Here is a 21539-nt window from a genome sequence, read left to right on the forward strand (position 1 = left end):
GAGAAGCAACATTTATTACTGGCTAAAGCATGCATCATGTCTGTGTGTGCTTTCAGACACTGCAAAATGGGGTACAAGTATCAGTGTTCCAAAGGTTCAACAGTGACATTTTTAAAATTAAGTTTTTTCCTTCCCCCCCAAATCGTGCACATAAATAAAAATGGAAGAAGACAATAGAGTAACATTTGTACTGACTAGCATTTTAACCTAAAAGTGACAGCAAAGTAGAGAATATATTTGTCCTAAAAGACAAAAACTACCTAGTAGAAGATGGGAAAAGGACTGCAAGACAGTGAAAAGCACAGAAAAGATTCAGGCAGAGGGGAAAGAAGAAATAAGCTTTCTTTTAATCCCCTAAAAAGACAATACCATGTGTCAATTTCTACAATCCAGACCAAAGGTTCTCCTTTGCTTCACGGAGTTTGAAAGAAGGGAAGAGAGAGAAAAAGAAGAAATGGAGCTTCTCTAGCAATGGGGGTGTTGTGCCAGGGTGCCTTTCAAGTGCTGCAGAAGTGGTATTCAAGCACTAATTCCTCTTTGCCACACTGCAGAGAGCCAGTGGCATCTCAGCAGATTCCAACTTCACCTTAGAGATGCCCAGCAGAGCAGCTGCACTCCAGAGAGCAGCTCGCCTGCACGTCCCTGAGCTGTCAGTCTGCAGCACATCCCTCCAGCCACCCGGGTGGGAGCCCAGCAGAGTGGGGAAGGCTCCCAGTGGCTGCCCAATAACATTTTCTGCAGGTTGGAAATCCCAGTCAAAGCTCATCCAGTCCTGTTGTGACCTCCCGCAATCAAACCTGACAAGGAAAGCCAACTACAGAATGCATTTCGAGCCTCACCTGCTCTCCCAAGGGCAGCTCTACAAGACAGAAGCATTTGGATGGCCTCCCTGAAATGTCTGGCTGGCTAAAGGGACCTACAAATACCAAGGTACAGCACATCCTTTATTCCACTTACCTCAGTTTTGGAAAGCAAGTGCTGTATTTAATGTTGGGGGGTAACCACAACACAAGTCAAGTCAGAACAAGGAAGTGAGCAATGAAAGAGCAGAGGAGCAAGGAAGGACTAGCTACCAAATTCTGGTAGAGGCAATTACTATCACCTGAAGGGTATGTTGACAAATATGTTGTGATGGGGACTATTAATCCTTTTCATCAGTTATAAAGGTGCCTCCAGAGTGGAATTGTCTTTACTCATTACCTTTATAAGTATGAACCTGAAAGAAGGAATGGGAAACAGCCAATCTGCAGAACTGTGCTGCATGAGCAGGACAGGCACTCCCTGCTCCACCAGTGTCAAACCCCACACATATGTGCCAAGGCAAAGAGCAGAACACTGTGTACACAGGCCTTATCCTTAGCACAGTATTTTCTGCTAATAATAAAGTAAGAGTAATTTGCAGACATTAGAACAGCCAAAAAACCAAAAACCTGGACTCGGATTCACAGGCACAGGTAATCAGTGCAGTTTCAGCAATACTAGCCAAGTTATACCACTTTATTCCTACTAAAGTCTGGTCCATTAAATGTGAACACCAGCCTTGAGTTTTATTTTCTCTTACGAGATTTAGGAAAATAGGCTCATTTGTTTTAAAAATAAAAACTTCCTTCTCACTGTCAAGCATCTGTATTTGAATTCAGTGAAAAGGAAGCAGCAGAAATTATTCATTTTTCAAAAACACTTCCATCACTGCATGTGAGGGAAAAAAAAATAAGGCCATGTATATATATGTATGGAGAGATTTAAAGATCCCACATATGTGGCATATGACGTTTATGGCAGACTCCATACCATATGTATTTGCATGCATACTATACACACATACAAACAGTGCAGGAATTGGCTTCCAAGGTTTTATCTAGACAGATATCTAGACAGTTTTATCTAGACCCCTGGCAGAGATGTCTGGAGAGAGGGCAAAGAGAAGTCTTCATGCAGTCCAGACTTTCAGGCATGGCCTCTCCAGGCACCAGGATAATTGTTACTTGGTGACCTTGTGGAACAGAAAATTTTCCTTTCTGTAGGGTCAGCTGCTGTGGAGCATTCCAGGCAGGCATTTCCAGCCCTTCCACACTCTCCAGTAATGTTCTCAAACACAGAGGTTCTCTATCAAATCCTCTGCATTTTCAGAGTTCCTTCAGCAAGGCCTGGCAGGTCTCACCCATTTTATACGAGGTACCTAAACTTATGCCTCCATTGGAATAGCCTTGTCCTTCATGCCTAAGATTAAATGATCTGCTCAATCAGCATTTCAGAGCATGGTTTGGTTTTTCCTTTTCCAGCAGGAAAGGAAGAGATCCATTGCATCTTTTCTCCCTGCAGCCTTCTGCAAGCAACAGTGAAGGTGTTCTGCTAGGGCAGACACAGGTTCCCAAGGACACCCCTCTTATCCCACAGGCAGAAAAGAGGCAGGGGGCAGTGCCAAAAGGAATGCCAAAGTTTGCCTTTCCCTTTTTGGAATCTCAGTGCTCATTGATCACTACATCACTTAAGCAGCTTATTAAGTAGATGTCATAGAGAGTTACTGCCTGTCTTCTATTAATTTAAAAATACTAATGGGGGTTTTTTTGAGTGTAATTTCTTTCTGAATGAAAAATGTTCCTTGTGTTAAATGATGAACATTTTGGTCCTCACTAACCAGTGTGCAAGGCTGTTGATAACGCATAACACAGATTTAGTAGAAATTTTAACACCACAATATGTTTTTAAGGTTGCTCCATAGCTTTGTTGTCTTATTCCTTTATCATTTCAAAGGATCCCTTCCATTTGGTTTTTCCATTTGCATACAAACTGACATTCTCTTGATATATATTATTCACAGGTTCATGTCAATACCAGCAGAAGCAGAAGCTATCAATCACTTCTCTGATGATAACAGTAAATAAATAATGCACACTTTAAACCTTCAAAGCACTGCATAAATATCAGTTTGTTTTCACAACATCCCTTTAACTGTTCAGGAAAGCAGTTTAACCATTTCACTAGACAAAAGCTCAGATTCAAGCACAGCTTAAGACCTGTATGAATCATTTTGTATATTACAACAGAAGAACATACATATACATAACATATACACACAAGACTGGGAAAAGCATATTTCTTACCTCCCCACCCACCAAAAAAAAAAAGAAAAAAAAAATAAGAAACTGAAGCTAACTATTTCTTATTTTTAAAAGAAAGCTAGAAAGCGTTTCCCTAGCAGAATTGCCATGCAGTATTACCAGATTGTGCTGCCTTTCCCCTTGGATACTGAAAGCTTCTGCTTCCTCACAAACATGGAGAAAAGGGGAGACACCACTACCTGCTCCCTCCTCTTTCCCACAGGGCATGAGGCTGGAGCAGCAGCTACACATCTTTTTAGCACCTGTAGGCACTTCTCTGTGGCCACCTGTGTTGTGCCACTCTCCCATAGAAGGGACAGCACACATCTGCCACAGGCAGGGCTGTGCCCTGGGCACTAAAATGAAATACAGGGGGGAAAAAAGCTTTCTTGTGGTGAGGCTGGTCAAACTCTGGCACAGACTGACTGGTGAGCTTGTAGAGTCTCCAAACTCTGAGAAACTGAAAAGCCAGCTGGACACTGCTCTCAGCAACCTGCTGCAGCTGCCTGTGCCTCGAGCAGGGATTGGGCTGGACACTCTCCAGATATGCATTCTTGCCTCAATTGGTCTGTGTCTTTTGCATAAAGAAGTTGGGAATCCCTCATTTGAACTGCTACATGCCCATGAAAAATAAATAGCAATGTTTAAGGATACCAAAGCATTTCACTGCCTTTTATTTTCTGTGGATACAGCTAGAAATGTCATGCCCATGGCTAGAGATGTCATCAACTACCCGCTCCTGCAACAAATGATATAGGGAGCCAGACACATGAAACAAAAAAACATAGACCAAGGACCAAAACTAGACACTTGATTCCAATATTCAGTGCAAGGAGCAGACGGAGGTTCTTTGTGTTTGGAAGCCTTTCAGCACCAAAATAAAACTACTGTTCATTCTCCAACAAAAGACTGGGATCAAGTATCAAACTTTTTTTCTTTTTCTTTTCTCTTCTTTTTGTTCAACAGCTACCAGCCAGACTTCGTAGCAGCCTTCTCCCACAGTTTTCCTTCGCAGATAAAAAAAAACCTTCCTACCCATTACATCTTTGGTTATTTCACATCCATTGATCATTCTGTCCACCTAGCAGAACAGGAGCAAATAAGCAAGAAAACTAAGATAAGGCTAGATTTTTGTTCTGGAAAGCTGCAGCACTGTGCTGTTTTCCCTGTCTTCACTCCTTTTCCCCCTCCTTACCATATCTGCTTTCATCCCTAGAGACATTTCCAATAGCAGATAAATCAGCACTTTGAATTCTTCTTCTGATGTTGTAACAAGCTGGCAACTGGCATGACATGTTGTAGAGAGACACATGTGAATACCTAAGTCAGAAATAATGAGATTTCTCTCTCATATTCAGCGTGAAATGAGAGGCAAACGACATCACTACTGAAAACACAGGAGTGCAAGGAGAGGTATGGGGAAGGGAGGTAGAAACAGAGAATGTCTAATGCACTTTGCTTACTACAGTGGATTTCAGAGGAAAGACTGTCTCACAGCACCCTGGGAAACACAGACTCGGAAGGATGGGACAGTTGCAGAGGGCAGTGTCTCAAATCCAGGCAGCACCACCCCACATCCCAAGGACACATCCCCCACGGCCAAGAACTGCTGTGTGATGTGGCCAAATGAGCCAGCCTTTCAAACAAAAACATAAGGGACAAAAGGAGGAAACAAAAGAGAAAGGGAATAAAAGGTCCCAGTAAATCAATTAATGCAAAAATCAGCTTCAGTTAATAGGCAGCACTGGTAATTGCTGTGTGTTGCCTGAGATGAATAGGGGCTGGTTACCGTTGCACAGCTCATCCTTCTCTGCACGGCTGGGAACCAGCAGAACGCTGATCTCCACTGAAAGTCTTTAATTATTGTTAAATTAATCAGGGCAGGGTGTCAGGTCTGGGTTCATGCTTAATTGTCCCAATTTCTTGCAGCCTAAGACTCCCACCTTCCCTCCTTATGCTCCTACCCGGCTCCTCCCACACATGCATCATTTTTGTATTGGTGTTGTTTACACAGCAATGAGTCACACAAAGGCTTTTGAGGTCCCTCACTTCCACTACTTCAGGACTCTCTGTCTTCAAAGGCTGTAGTGTAACACAAAACTCTGGAAAGCAGAACTCCAGACAAACCACAGGACAGAGGGTTTAGTATTTTGCCACTAGTGCAGAATTCAGATATTTTTGCTGTTGTTACTTCTTAACACTGGGCATGCAACCACTTCTCAGTCATGATCCCATTCTCTGGGCTGGCAGAGAACAAGGGGCATCACCGTCTCAAACTTTCTCCTTCCCATTAGTGATCACTCCACTGAACAGCTTTTGTCTTAACAGAGCATAAGCAAGGTGAAAATCTGATCTGTTTTAGAGTTCAGAGCAGAGATCAAGAGCCTGCCAATGGTTAGAGATGATTTCCACATATTGAGAAGAATTCTTCACAGTCTCAAGCCCCTAGTTTCTCCCTTCTCTCTCTCCCCAAGATGCAAACGATGAGTATGATTGGACTAGCATATTCCATGCAGCTTTAAAGAGTTGAGCCACAAGTACATAAAAGACTGCAGCAAGGAGAAGGAGGCTGTGCTCCATAAACAGTCAGGATAGGACAAGAAATAATGGGAGCAATTAAGGAATAATTAAGTTGTAGCAGAAGACATCTAGGTCAGGTGTAAGAAGAAAAAAGGCAAGTAAGAGCAGGAAATTACTTGAATAAATTTCCTAGGGAGACTGGGGGATCTGTCACCAGGAGGTATTAGGAAGCAGACAGACACAGCCTGAAGACATCGAGGTGGTCTGAATGACTTCTTCCAGACCCACAGTGAAAAATCAGACTGGTCTAAGGGGAGGGCCATAGGAGATGAGCAAAGCAGCAGCAGGGATCCTGAGGGCCTGCTCAAAATAGAACTGCAGTGACAAATGCAGTACTCCAGGTTTGGCACTGAAATTCTGAAAATTGCCCACACTTCCATGTCCGTCCAGCCTTTACACACTACATAAACAAGATGGAATTTTCCATGATTCTTACAATGTAAACATAAAATTTACAGCAAGTTTTGGAGAGAAAAAATAAGGTGCATTAAATTGGACAGTTTCTTCATTAATCAAAAAGCATAATCTTCACAGCAGTCTGACTTCACCATTTTCCATCACTATGCAGAAAAAGTTAGCTACTTTTATAATGCAACCTGCATGACATAATCATACTTCTTCCCTTTCTCACACAGCTGAAATGATCCACAGAGCGAGGCACCAAGGGAAAGTCCTGAAAAAAAATAACCTCTGCACAGCCAGCATAAGCAATATTTTACTTTCTTTCTAAGCATAGGCTAAAGAAGACTTCATGGAGATTGTTCAGAAAGTTCCTTCATTATTTCTAGGTCATTGACAGGAGCAAGTTTACTGTTTTGAGGAATATATTATCAAGAGATGCCCAATCTAAATGATCTAATGCATTTAACATTGTGGGGCTGCTCACAAAGAACTTGACCATAAATCTGACAGAAGAAGAAAGACTTTAATTCTGAAATCTCTGGTAGGATCCCTAGTCATTTATTTATTCCTTCATGTTACTATATAACTTCTTTACTTATGGCTTCTCACCAATAAGTAAAAAACCTTCAACCTGCTGAAGTTACACTGCATAAGAATATATATTTGCATACTTACATTTGAAAAGGAAGCACTTTAGATAAAATGCAGTTGTTGTATCACTAGAGTGATTCTTTCTTACTTTCTAAAAATGGAGATAAATTAGCAAGTCTTTATTATCCTAGAAAAAGGCATCTAGCTTCTTATTGGCACTCTCATATTTGCTTGTCTCAGTTCTACATTCATCAGGGATGATATAATTTACATATTTTTATTTTCACTAGAGTAGCAATTGAGGATCATTGTGCAATCCCAGCAATATGTATCACACTGCACAGCTCTGACCTCCCCACTGTGCTGTGAGTAAGGAATCTAACACCAACAAAAGTGAGGCAATAGTTTCTCTTTACCTAATTGACTGCTTTCAGCTCTGAGACCTTATTTTGGGATGGCTGAGGGAAGGAAAACAGTGGGAAAGAGAAGAACGAGAAAAAAAAAGAGGGACTACAATGAGATTCACTCCCTCAGAAGAAAATGTCTTTTGCTTTTTATTTAGCTGCGTGAAGCAGCAAAGATAATTAGATAAAATTGGTCTTCAAAGATACATTTCAGTCAGCCCATTTTTCTTCCACTGAAGGGCAGATACAGAATGATCTGCTTCAAAGATGAATATGTTGGGGTCCCACTGTGGCAGATGATGGACTATAGCAGGCACTTCCACAGCATTGGCCCATTATTTTCTTCCCAAATCCAGAGTCATGAATGCCTGTCTTCTCTTCAGTCCCCAAATTGCTCTAGACTCAGCAGCTCAGACAACTCCTGGTCTTCAACTGTCTCATTATCTTGGATTACTTTTGTTCTAAAGGTACTTCTTCTAAAGAAGATAGGCCTCCATTGAAACAGTATTACCTATATAGCAACAAATGCTCTCTCATACATGTGCATTGCATGCACCACCTGATTTTCTGAGGGTCACTATCCAGCTTGCCAAGAATGGCATTTGTGGGAGTGTTCTTATTTTCTTTTTACATATATTAAAAGATCCATTTCACAGGTAGCTGTAGCTGAGACATCATTTTTTCCTTTTTATCTTGCATAATAATCTTGTGATACTTGCATAATAAAATCACCATGTTTCATATTATCAGGAGAGAGTAAAAGGACAGAGAAGGTAAAACCAGTTCTAAGCACAGTGCAAAGCAAATCAGGACATCATGAATTTGCTGGTACTTATTAGCCTGCTTTTCTTGTCCATTGTAAGCATCATAGCGTTATTTTTGAAAAATGTTCTTAAAGTATTTTTCTGAGTTTGTTTACCCCTGGGGCTAGCATTTTCTACTGGAATTTTAGCTCTGCCAAAAGAAGAGTCAGTTAGACAGAGTGTTAACCAATGCTTGTGTCCCCATGCTTTATTCCCACACACCTCTTTACACTATAGTAATTCTTATGTTATTGTTAAATAACTGGAGGTGGGGAAGGCACGAGAAGGAAGTTACATGTATTGGCTTCTACAGATGAGAATATAAAAAATACTTAAAATTCTCTCAAATGGATAATTTCTTAATTATCTTTATAGATTTTCTGTCTGTCTTGCTATTGCTACCACTGCATCTCATTAGGGGTTGTTTAGTCTCAGATGGTCTCACAATTGTTGTTTCACGATGCTTTTGAAAATTACTATAATCTGTTTGTTACTTGTGTTAAAAAAGGCTTGAATTATGAGCTTTTTCAACAAATGTTTACTGAGTATTACAGAAATCATAATGAAATTTCACTCTGTAACACTTGGTGGTTTTATTTTTTATTATTATGGTGTTCTTTTCTTTAATCATCTGAAGCATAACCAAACAGTTAAACCCTAAGCAGAGCTCTCAAGAGTTAAGTTATGGTTAGCCTAGAGTTCTGGAAGTAAGACTTCATTAATTTGAGCAGTATGTTATTACAGCTTATACATAACAAATCACAGCCATTAGTAGCTGAAAATTATTACTTGAAGGCTAAAGAGAAGCAAGATGACAGTCTTACTTGACCTTCCAGGACTGTGCGTCAATTCACTGTGCCACAAACAAATTACACAGGATATACTCAGGAGAAAGGTCAAATTAAAAAAAAAGGTTTTTCCCCCCCTATGAGACAAAATGTGTTTTGACAATCTTGAGTTTGGAGAGTGGAAAACGAGAAACATGAAAATGCCCTCTCCTGGCACCACTTTTCTAAAGTGGAGACTCAAATGATGACCAGAGGGTCTCCACTGCCCTCCTTACTGGCAGCACTTGTTAGTGTACAAGGTAACAACAGAGAACATTTTAGATGGCCTCACCCTCCTCCTTGAGCACAAGACGGAAATGAACAGCCCTACTCTGAGGTGCCTGAAGGGCTATGACCCCAGACCTGTCAGCAGGGAGAACAGAGGTAGTTCTACCTCTGTAGAACGTGCTACATCACGTAGAACGTGCATGTAGAACGTGCATGTAGAACGTGCATGTAGAACGTGCATGTACAACGTGCTACATCACATCTCATTTGTCTCATTAGAATATCACTTTTCCTTCTCAGAGTACTGCGCTCGTTTTATATATATTTTTAAAAATCCTTAAAGTGCTAGAAGGATTTAGCAAAGGTACTGCTTTTCTCCATTTTCAATCTGTTTTGCTTGTGGATTTGACAGCAAGAATCTGTGACCAGCCTTTTTCACTGTGTGATGGAAGGTGCGTGCTCTGCAGGCTCTACAACAGGACGCTTTCCAGAAACAGCAGCAAATCTGAGAGCAAAAGGCCCTCAGGAAGATGAGTAATGCAGAGAGAAAAGGGAGAGATTTCCATGGCACGAGGCCCAAACTGCAAGGCTTTATGAAGATCAATCGGGTCTGGATGTCACTGAGCCTGAATGGAGAATGCCTCAGTGAATAGAAAAGCGCCTGCCCATCGCTCATCCCTGTCCCGCAGGAGCCAACCCACTCCTTGGGCTGTCCACTCTCTGCGTAGAATTTGGTGTCAAACCACATCAGCCTGAAAACTGCATTTCTCCAGGCTAGCACTGACATTCATAGTTCAGAAGAAAAACTACAGGCCTGATTCATCCTCATTTCATGCCACAGCAGTTCCACAGAAGCCAATGGAACTGCACGTACCTGGAATGGGTCTGGCTCAGCAGTCCAGAAGTGCTGGGGTCTCTCCCAGACAGCTTCTTGGGAAGAAAAGCTCCTGCAGAGAGTTCCCACCATGTGAGCAACAATGGTGCTTCTGAGAGTCTGTGCACAGGATTTTTGAAAGGGAAAGATTCAGCTCTGTGGGAAGTATAAAGCTCAGTATGAGCACTTCACATGGATATCCCATACAGGAAAAAAAATGACTGGGAAGGCACTGATTTACTGTAGATCCTAACACTGCTTCAATGCAATTGCCACTGCATTTTGGTGATGTTGCAGTCTCTTCAAATTGCATGTTCTGGAAATCATTTTCAGTGCTGCTTTTTATGTTAACATTTTGAATTATTAAGCTGAGTACTTTGAAATCAGCCCTGCTGTGAACCTCTGTGAGGATGGACCAGATGACCAGAGTTCCTTTCCAACTTAGAGTTTTCCCTGGATTTAAGATTCAGAGATTACTTACTTCTGGTGATGCTTATTCTGCAAAGACCTGTTTCAAACCAGACTCAAGTCATGCACTCTCTTTTGTAGCCCCTTTTTTCTACCAGTACTAACTAGAGGGCATTACTCCAAGAACATTACCAACAAATCTGCTTTTAACACTTACATCTATTTGTGCATGGGAGTTGGTTGTAATTTCTCCTTACTTAGACATTACTTACACCTGAGAAGGAACATTTTCCAGACTGCCACCATCCATTTCCCCAGAGCTTCTGTATGGCTTTAAACATCTCACCATTTCTGTTATCCCACAGTAAATGAAGAGAGCCTGATGGCAGCCAGAACAAGAAGGCAAATCTCATTTTGTTTTGCTTTTTAATTAAAAATAAATAACTTACACACTGCTCAGATATGTGGTGATGTCTGCCTGTGCTCCATTCTCTGTGTATGTCTATACACCACGTTTATGTAGAGTCTGTGTAAGCTATTTTCCCAGGAAAAGTCTGTCTAAGCCCCAAACTGACACACCCTGGATACACCACTCAAACACAGACAAATTAAAAATGTGAACGTGCTACATCACTCATGTTTCTCTTGGCACTTTCCAAGATTTTCTACATGCTGTGCCAAAAGTGCTTCTGTCAGTCAGGATCCAGCTCCTCACCACAAAGGCAAATGCCGAAGTGATAGAGCAGGCACAGATTTATGGAGGGAGGACTGCAGGAGCAGGCAGATAGGAGGGGCTGCCTGGCCCACACCTCTCCAGTTACTCTGCTGTCCTCTCACCTCTATCACCCATGTTCTTTCCAGCACTGCAGACACTCCAGTGCTTTCCAAAAGAGCTGCCTCTGCTGGGTGGCACAGCAGGAGCAAACCAGTTCATTTGAGCTAGAAAGCCTGTCAGTTATTATATAAAAGATGTTCCAGTTTTGCAGTATATAAATTAAGCTTGACACTACTGCAGCAGGACCTTTACTTTTCCTGCATATCCCATTACACTTGATGGGAGTTAATAACTGCAGGCAGTAAGAGAAAGACACTGCTTTCAGGAAAAAATAGTGAGGAATAGATTTCAGGGGACATGAAGATGCTCCTTGCAGTGAAGAATTTTTAAAATTAGCTGACAGTCAATACCCCAAAATACTTACTTGTGTATCCCTTTGATCTTTTGTGCTCAGCTCTGTGGCTTGTTGGATGTGGCATCTTTCCTTCTCCTGCTTGCTTTGTGCAGGAGTTATATTTCAAGGCATCAGAGTGCTGAAGGCTGTTAGTAGAAGGTATCATTTGTGTGGCCCTTATCCTGATTAGCTGTGTTTCCACATGTCCTTTAATTCACCCAACTAATCCTACTGATATCATGACCTTTATCTTTTACCTCTTTTATCACTCTCAGCTAATGAACTAGTTCCCATAGCCTAGGTCAACCTTTACAAATAATCAGCCAGGACTGAACTCTCTAGCTTTTGTCTGCAAAACCAAAATACCTTTGCTTCACCAAACTCAAAGCACAGCAACAAGCTAGAAATCAGATTAAAATGTATTTGTAGCAACTATTCAATGCAAATTCTAGCACTGTTTTTTTTAAAATTAAATATTCAATCAGATATTTGTCTGTTATTTCAGACTTTGACTAACTTGACTACAAAATATATTCTGCAGATATTTGCCACAAATCATTGCATTATGTTTGCATGCACTCTGATATAAAAGCAAGCTGGAAGAAAGCAGCCATGTCATGGCTGGTATCACTTGTGTTTGGACTGTGCAACCAAAATCTGGACCATGGGAAAAAGATATACCATCATGTCAGGAGACTCCCCCCTATTCTACTTTAATGCACACACAGCTTAGGTGGTATCAGCAAACAAACAGGCCAGTATTCAGCATGAAAATTGAGGACTTATGTGCTTAAGCCCTGAGCATATTTCCTGTGTGCAAAGAAAGCTAAGAAGGCAGAAAACACAGCAATCTGCAAAATTGGCCATTATTTGGTGCACCTAGAAGAGTGGAGCCCAGATCCCTCCTTGGATGCAGTCAAAAGCCAACACAACAAGCATGTGAGATGCCAATATATGCAACCAGACAGCAGGAATGCCCTCACTGCATATTATAGAGTCACCTGGAGCTGCCATGCATCTGAGCAGTGACTTCCTGTGCTTACCAGCAGCAGCCTTTGGAAAACAGCCACAGACACAAGCTGTCTTCCCCCACAGGAACTAATCCAGCCTGGAGAGTGGTCCCGTAGCAGAGAGCAGACCTCAGCCAGGCTCACTTTGTATACCTCTCCCACTGGCTACATATATTTGCTGCTCTAAGCAAACAGAAAGAGCAAAACCAAAAACCAAACCAACCAAAAAACTCAAAAGCATCGTACTTCTCCATATTTGCACAACAAATTTAGTGACTCACAGTGTCACTAAACGAATGGTGTCAATAGGACCAAAGCACACAAAGAGCAGTGACCCACATCAGCAGCAACTATTCTGCCTGGCATAGTCCCCAAAAGAGGCATCCCCCCTCTCCCAACTGCAAACAAGATCCATTGTGTCTTTCCAGTGATCCGTTCTGTTTGCTGAAAGCTGAAACAGGGCCAGGGGCTCTTCTCTTGGCATCCCAGTCCACTTGTGGGCCGCATGCCTTGTTCTCTCCTCCATCCCCCAGCCAACCAGCTCGCCGCAACAGCCGACAGCATTCGTTTGGATTTATCCTGCAGCTGTGGCCCGAGTCCAGACTGAGCTGGCAGGATCAGTGGAGGACCAGCATCGTCCTATTCAGCTACACACAACCTACTTGTCATCCTTTTGGGAACCAGTGACTCAGATGTAACTTTATTGTGGCCTGGCAGCTGGTGGGACCGGGTGAGACGTACAGAGACAATAGCTCTGGCACCCATCAGGCCCTGGAGTGCAGAGCAGAAAGCCTGACTGCAACCCTCATTCGAGCCCTGGCATAATTAAAACAACATTACCATTCTTGGTGGCAGATTTTCACCTTCTGTAAACCCAGACTTTCTGTAAGTGTTTTGTTTTACCAATTTACTATGTCTGAAAGTCAATGGATTAGAAAAGAGAAGAGTAAGCCTTCTTTCTTTCTTCTGGGCTACTGCTATTAGCAGAATCACTGTAGCCTACATTTAGGCTGTACATATGGTGGATGCTTGACTGCACCCTCGGCAGATACCTGGGAGACAGTAAATAAAACTAAGGGTTTACTCTTTTGCAAAGCTCCAGAAAATATCTTTTCTCAGGTCCTATTTCTAAGTCAGCAAGTGAGAGAAACATTTATCACAGGCAATCTTTCCCTCTTAGGCTGTGGTTTCAGAGGAGAGCTGGACAGGCTCCTTGTGTTGCCTCAAGTTCTTTGCTCCTTGCCCAGTGCCTGCTCACACCTGCTGCAGTGCCCTTCCAGTCCTGCTGACAGAGCTGGTTCTGCAGGCTTGCTGAGCCTGGACCCAGGAACTCATCTGGGTGGATAAGGGAGACAAAGCAAAATATTCAGTCACCCTGAACTGAAAACAATTGCAGCCTGTTTGCCTCCATGCAATGTATTATTCAGGGTACCTGCTCCTTCCCAAAGAGCCACAGCCCTGCCAACAAGCACCACAGCATCCCTGCAATGCCCAGCAGAGAGCATGTCCTGCAGGTAGCTTTGCACATGCCCTGGCTAGAATTCCAACTCCTTTCTGTCTTCTCAGTTACCAAGGATCCAGCCAGTGCCAAACTACAACATCTGTGTCTTTCCATAAATACAGATTTTAGCCCTGCCTCAGCACTGCTAACAGAGGATGGTAAGGGAAGAGGAAACATTTTCAGGGCAGTCACAGAGCAGAGACTAAGCACGTCTCTCCTTTCTCTTTCCCAGGATGCAAGAAGGTGCTGTTACTACATCCTGGGAGCTGTTTACACACGTATACAGCCCAAGCATGGCCTGTGCACCTGAGGCAAGGCCCACTCCTGCTCTAGGCACCTCCAGCAGCCCATCTCCCTGCTCCTCACATCGCGCTCAGCATCCTATCCCCTCCCCCAGCTTCAGTTTTTGTCTGCTCTTCTAGAGGGAATAACTCCTGCGGTTGCCTCAGCAGCTGCTCTTCCCTTTCCCAAGCAGCAGCAAGAGCTAAATTGACCTAATTCCTGCTTGTTTCCCTGCCACCCACAGAATCCGAAATAGCAGCGGTGAAAAGTGCCAAGGCGCTGTCAGCTGCCGCAGCGCGGGACCCGCTCACGTTCACTCCATTTTCTGCAGGCCCCGCAAGGCTTAGAAACTCCTCAGACTGCAAGTTTCAAACCCTGCAAAAGTGGCGGACAATTACCACAGACAGGTCCTTAGGCAGCCTCAAGGACAAGTGGATTTTTTGTACCCTACGGCACATCCTCGGCAGCGCTCTTTATACTGCAATCATCAGACGTATCTATTTGTAAAAATCCATGGATAGGTCTCGCTGCTGCTCTCTCACCTCCTTTTCAGCTGTAGTTTGGATTTGCAGCCAGGTTTAGACTATCAGGCTGATTTTTTTTTTTTTCCTTTTAATGAAAGATGGGACAGTCATGATCAAAACTTCAGCCAGAACAGGAGGTGAATTTGTGTATGTAATTCGGTAGTGAAATAAGCTGTCACCTGCCAGGCAATGGGAGTGGCCTGTTACAGCTTCATCAGAAGCAAACCCCCTTTACTGAAGTCTACAGCCTCAGATACATTAAAAAAAAAAACCTATATAAAAAAAAAAATCATTCTTTCCCTCTGATGGCAACACACTGCCACAATCCAAGCTGCCCAACTGCCCCCAAAATTTACCAAGCTACAAAGCAAGCAGGAGTGGGAGCATTTATCTTAATTAGTGTGCAGAAAGGGAGCCAAAGATATGGTAAGATTTGATACGGCATATGGGATCCAATAACATGTCATTAGAGGTAGAAAGCAACCCTTCACAGTGTAGCTTTTCAGCTGCTTATTAAGGCTTTCGGTTCAAACTTCTGGCTGAAATTTTCCATGCCATAATTGCTACTATTCTGGTAATTAAAGCTTGCTACAGTGCACAAACAAAAGGGCATTTCCTGGCTTCTGAGTGTGTGCCTCTGCTACTTTACTTGTGCGGTTTCTACTAACAGCTGAGGGAGAAGAAGGTTTAAGTCTCTTAACCAGAACATGAGCAATGTTGGCATTAAAGTTCTCCCATACCTGATGGGCATCAGGCAAGGATATAAATTTTACCATAACATATTTTCTGTCCTTTCATCTGCATTGCTTTTTATTGCTCTTGAGACTCAAAGCAGCCTCAAATTTATGAGGAACTCCTGTGTCGGTCAGAAAAGAGATATCACAAAAAGTAACAGTGGCCAAGTACTCTCCAAATAATCCTCCTTCCCATACCTCTGGCAATGGGAATGGTTACCAGTAGAAAAAGCTCATAACTTATCATAACATCAGATTTCAACATCTAACTGAAGTTTCTGTAGGTATCTTGGCCACTGCCCTATCCCAACCCTCATCAGCACAGTGACCAATGAATGTCATTCACTTAAAGCTTGCCAAAAGCTTCCAGCAAGAATTTCTGGCACTGCTTAGACTCCTAGGAAACCTCAGAGCCAAAGAGTGTAATAACTATGAAAATTGTATTATTAGCTTCTAAACAGAAGCAGCATGACACTACAAAGGAAATATGCAGGCTGTCAGAGGCACTGAGAAAAGGTGTCAGCTACAAATTAATGGCTATTAAAACGTATTATTTGTTCCAAAGTGTTAAAAATGAGATTTTTAGCTCTGATGGCAGAAAAGGTGGTGGTGTCAGGTCCCACACTGGCATGCCATCTCTCCCAGATGCTGTTGCCAGCATTTCAAAGCTGTTGATTGGTACCATTTAGATACTCCCGTGGAAGCCTCAGGAGAAGCAAGAAGAGGCTTCATTCCTTTCCCTTGGTTTAACTAAGACAGAGACATTCCTCTTTTGGCTCTGCTGACAAATAAGTGATTAAGGAAATGAAGGCAGAGGAGCAGAGATCACCTCAGGTTAACGTGGATGGATGATTTGAGCACAAATCTAACTGGTAGATTCCTCTTCATTGAGAAACTGAAAGTACAACTAATTAAATAAGTTTTGGCTCAGTTAAGCACAAGTGGCTTCTACATCCCGAACTCAGAGTACCAAGTTTCCAAAAAGCAGTGTGAAAGGAAAGAGGCCCTCACAAGCATTTTCACTAATCTTCCCATTTTGCCCATTTAAAATGTATCATCTCAAAGCAGCAGTCTCTTATATGAAACAGCCTAGGAAAATTAATTGGGAATATTAAAAGCCAAGGCAGTGGCAGGCAGAAGTCTCTATGCTGTCTGTAACAGGCAGTGTCTTAGTCATGCCAGCTCTTTTCTGTGGAATGGGTCTATGGAGGGAGATGTGTGTTCATCATTGCTACTGCAGATGGAATTAATTCCATACGTGCTGCCACACAAGATACTTGGGACTACAGGCTGGTACTCCTGAGTGGAAATACTACTGAAGTATTTTCACAGCATTTGTAAGGAGAGGGAGCAAGCGTGGCACACACTGGTACTGCACAACCCACAGGTGAAGAAAGGACCATTGATTTTAATATGTTTGAAAATGTTTTTGTTGAACCTCCTGCAAACATACTGATGGAGACTTGTAGGTCCAAGTTAAATAACTTGCCACAGCCACATGAGTAGGTCACAGAGTCAATGCTTGGCATGGCATGCAATACCTGTATTTCATGTCAGCACTTCTTGAAAAATCTTCCTAGAGGAAGATTCCTGCAGGAATCCTCCTGCTTCTGAGCCTTGGAAAGCAGGGACAGGAATGCTCAAGGATATGGGACGTGTAGAGCTTGAGAAAAGTTAGACTGAGTTCAGAGCACCAATGACCTGGGTCTCATCACAGCCACAGCTCAGGTGCTGCAAGGCCAGCCTACCAAGGACACAGACCTGAGACTTCCCTGCTCCTGGCTCCCTTGTGACTGCTGCCTAGGTGGGGATACAGCACAGAAAGTTTTCTCAAGAAGCTAGCTGGTGCCTGTCAAAACTGCATTGTCACTAACTCAGAGTCACAGACTGGTCCAATTTCAAGGTGGCATTGTCTGATGGGAAAAGTTTTGTATCAGAATATGCCCAACCAACACATCTGAATATAAAAATATTAAGAACTTTCCCTGAGTCCACTGTGTCTGGGGACAGGCTATCTAAAAATCCAGGGTACTTCACATATTTCTCAGTGATCTTTTGATCACTAAAATTCAATGGGGACTTCAAAACACCAGCTTTTTAAAGCTATTTCTGTCTAGAGATCTAGCACCAACCTAAGGCACACCTCCTTTATCTGGTCAAAAACACTAAAATATCACATAATTGGTGCATCTGTAATTACATTGACACTATCAGTTTTTCAAAACCAAAAAAAAAAAATTTCTAAAAAAGTACCATATGAACTCAATATGCTATTCAATACCAAAGAGCAGCAATCCTAACTTAGTTACTTAGTAATTTCTCTTTTCAGTGAATTACATCTTTCTACAAAGTTGCATAAACCACTGATATCAATCTCAGACTCTCACTAAATGTCACTTCATGCAGAACTTGGGTGCTCGGAATAACCCAGATGATAAAAGGATGTAAAAGTCTGAAGCGTAAAACAAGGAGACCCAGGGATGCAAAGGGGAACACTTACAGGCAGCCTGCACTGGTAAACACTGCAGCAAGAATTCACACCATGGAAGTTAGAAAGGGAGCTTAAATTAGAGGAGGTACTGTTATTCTTAAGGTTTGTAATCAAAATCCTGTGGTTCCAATTAGGAAAGAAAAGATGCCTGGACAACATGCTATTACCAGCTTTTTGGCAGGAAAAGCCATTTACAACAACCAGGCTGCCTCTCCTGCACTCAAGTATTTGTTTTTACATTCAAGCCTTCCCAGACTCAACAGCTCTTGGAACAGCCTCACTTGTACAGGGCAAAGTCCATATCAGATGGATCATCAAGCAGAATAAAGTGTTATTACTTTCTCAAAGCTGCTATTCAGTCACACCCCTTACATTATTTCTGTGAAAATGAGGGAGTGATTTCAATTATGGAAGTATGGAAATTTCAATTATACGAGTATGGATAAAAAGAGACTGAAAACAGGAGATGAGCTGTTGGCTTTTTTTTTAACCTTCAAGGCTGAAGTTCATAGTAAAACTCCTCAGAATAACACAAAGCACCTTCCCTTTGATTGTGCTTTTCCACCTGTCAGTCTTAGCAACATGTCTGGGAGCACCCCAGAGCTGTGCAAGTTGCTGAGTGTTGGAGGTGTTTGGCTATACAGGAGCAGAAACAAGAAGAGGAAAGGATGTTCACTAAGACTAGCATTGCCTAGAGGCAACTGGGGCTCCTAACATCACATTCCTACTCTGCATCAGCCACAGGAAGACCTCTTCTCTCTATCTCTCTTCTCTTCTTTCTGTGTCTTGATCTTCAGTGACTTGAGTCTCTTGGGAAAGCTTTCTTTCAAGTTTCACTCTTCCACAGTCTCAGCCCAGTGCAGAACTGTATGTGTTCAGCAGAAAATGTCCTCCACTTTTTTTTTACCCATGTTATTTAAAGCTCCACTTCATTATATTTACTGGTATTCTGATTTTAATAAATAATAATTGCATGCTTCTTGGAGGCTCCAGGCATCTTAACGTGTAATTAATCATAGTACCAAACCCCATGAGCCTTCAAATCATCATTAGAAAGAAAATCTTTCAGCCAAGCACCTCAGTAAAAAAATGAGATCCTTTCCCTTAATTGGTCTGGGAAGCACACACACAGCTCTCTTAAATGGATGTCTTCTACACACTACCCACAGATCTGGGCTCAGACCAAACCAGGGAAATAAATTCCAGAGATGCACAGTACCCACACAGGCACATCTGCCAGCACCCCTCTCTCTCTGCAGCACAGTGTGTCAGGTTGGAATGACCATGAGGAGAAGGAAGAGGGAAAGAAAAGAAAGCCCTTCTCCTCAAGTAATGTAAGAAGAAATATGTAAAGTGGTACTTCAGGGACAAAACACTACAACATGCACATGGGCAATTTCACAAAGCTGCCATTACAGTACAAGCACTCCTCTTCTCTGAAATGTATAAGCGTAAGGCTTCAGAGGTGCTTTAGCTCTTTTTCCACCCAACACCTCCCTAAATCTGGAAAGTTAATCTCATTTCCTTTACAGTAAACATCAGCCTTGATTACAGCAGGAGAGTCAGCATATATGCCTAACAACAGCAGAAGGTTACTTCTGGTCTACACAATGACACGAATCATAATCTGACTTAAATGAGCACCACGGCTACTGGCAGTGTCTCACCTGGACAGAGCTCCAGGCTAGCCCTGTCCCTGTGTTCTCTGTTTGCTCAGGACTCCTAGAGCTTGGAGAGTTTGACCCTCCCTGCCAGCCCCAATAAGCAATGAACAAGTACATCCATCCAAGAGCAGCAGCACAATGTTTCCAATGGCCTTGGAGCCCGTGCTCAGGCCACCCTCACTGCACCCCCTGTATGCACCATGGCCCAGCCACAGCCACTGCTGGGTCTCCCCAGCACAGATGAGCTTCAAAGCTCCAGTTTTCCCAGTTTGCAACTTCCAGCTCACTTTGTTCACCTGTGGTGCTTTCTACTGGCACAGCCCCATTACAGGGCTGACCCCTGAGCAATCCTAACAAGTAAGAGTAGACAGCTTGAAAGACAGCTTATTTCCTTCTAATTATTTAAATTCCCCTTCAGTTTTCACGTCTTCTACACAACAAAGGAAGGTCTAATATGTAACGGATTACTGGCATGGCAGAATGAGCAAATAGCTAACTTATTTATTTTAGATGGAGTAATACAATAAAAAGTGTGCAACCTACTGTATTGTGCCCATGAACTTTATCCTTCTGAATAACACACAGTGTCCAAGAAAAATTTCCTGCTCTGAGAGTCTGCAACCTGGGACTGGAGCCCAAAGACTCCCAAGAAGCTCCAGCAGATGGTAAACAGCTGCATGTCCCCAGGGAATGGCTAACCTGGCAGTGGTTTCCCATATACTAAATCCTCATTGCTTTAACAAGGTTGCCTGGAAGTGGCTTGAACAGAAGTAAAGGGAATGCTGCTCTGATCAAGTGACTCATAGAAGGAGAGAGGGAGGTCTTAAGATACTCTCTGGAAAGGATTTCAAAGCTGAGCATGTTGTTCCAGGAAATGTTTACAGACTGGAAAAGAGGAAGTTTTGACTTTCATTGGCTTATTCTGTTGCAACATGGCATGCTTACTGAAAATACACAAAGAGAGCAAAAAGAAAAGCTCACTACTGAAGAAGAGCTGGGCAGGAGGCAAAAGGAGTGCAGCTCTGCCCACTTTACAGTGCCAGTCAACAGGAGAAAATTAACTCCATCCTGGCTCCACAAGGCACCTCAGCCCCACAAACATAACAAAAAGGAACAAATGCCAGAGTAAATCAGAGGTCAGAGCAGGAGGAATATTGTCTCACTACAGTTTTTAGGGCTATACCTGTCATATACTGCTCATCATTTACAGACGCCAAAGAAGGCAGTGCTCCTCCCTGGAGATGTTAGCAATGTCTGGGAGATGGAGCAGTTACAGAGAGACTATATTTAGGGTTGTGGTGGATGAGGGTGTTTTTGGTTTTACAGATTGAACAAGTTCACAACAACCAACAGAAAAAGCAGCATTTTATGGATGCTCCTGTGGAAGGGTTTAAGAAAATCACATTACATTTTAGGTCAGTGGCTCCTAATTGTTTTACAGCTCAGGCTCCTTTGATAAAATGTGCCTTCCTATTTAGTCCTTTTGTTACTGCACTGTCCCGAGCCAGTGTAGTTTCATTCCTCTAATCCACTTGGGATGTCTCGTCTCATCCCCTACCAAGAGGCTGCAAGATCCTCCTTTTGCTGCCCCCGGGATTTTGGCAGCAGCATAAGCCCAGAGGAAGAGCTCATGCTCCTGCAGAGGAGCCAAGTGTCAGGGCTGTGAGACAACCACACTTCAGCTGCTCCTCACCCTGGCTGAGCTACTGACTCTCCAAAGGACTGCTGTCCTTCCAGCAGAAAGAGCTGCAGGAACAGAGGCCTCTGGAGGAATTGTGTGAACAGCCCATGAGAAAGCAAGGGCTAAAACAACAGTGCAGACCCCTCAAACTTCACTGCACCCCCTGTTCTGAAGCCTCAGAGCATCTCCTCTTTTTCTCCCCACCCTATAAACCTGACTCCAAAAAGGGCATGAGCACTTTAAAATAGGCCACAGAGCCTGTTGG

General features: G+C 42.9%; 1 protein-coding gene across 3 annotated transcripts in view; it reads right to left on the reverse strand.

Annotated features, from left to right (window-relative positions):
• The window catches only part of NHS (NHS actin remodeling regulator), a 243706-nt gene that overhangs the window by 171489 nt on the left and 50678 nt on the right, over positions 1-21539 (reverse strand). The gene's annotated exons all lie outside the window — the stretch shown is intronic.

This window comes from Passer domesticus, chromosome 2 (genome assembly GCF_036417665.1).
Source record: "Passer domesticus isolate bPasDom1 chromosome 2, bPasDom1.hap1, whole genome shotgun sequence".
Classification (NCBI taxonomy): domain Eukaryota; kingdom Metazoa; phylum Chordata; class Aves; order Passeriformes; family Passeridae; genus Passer; species Passer domesticus.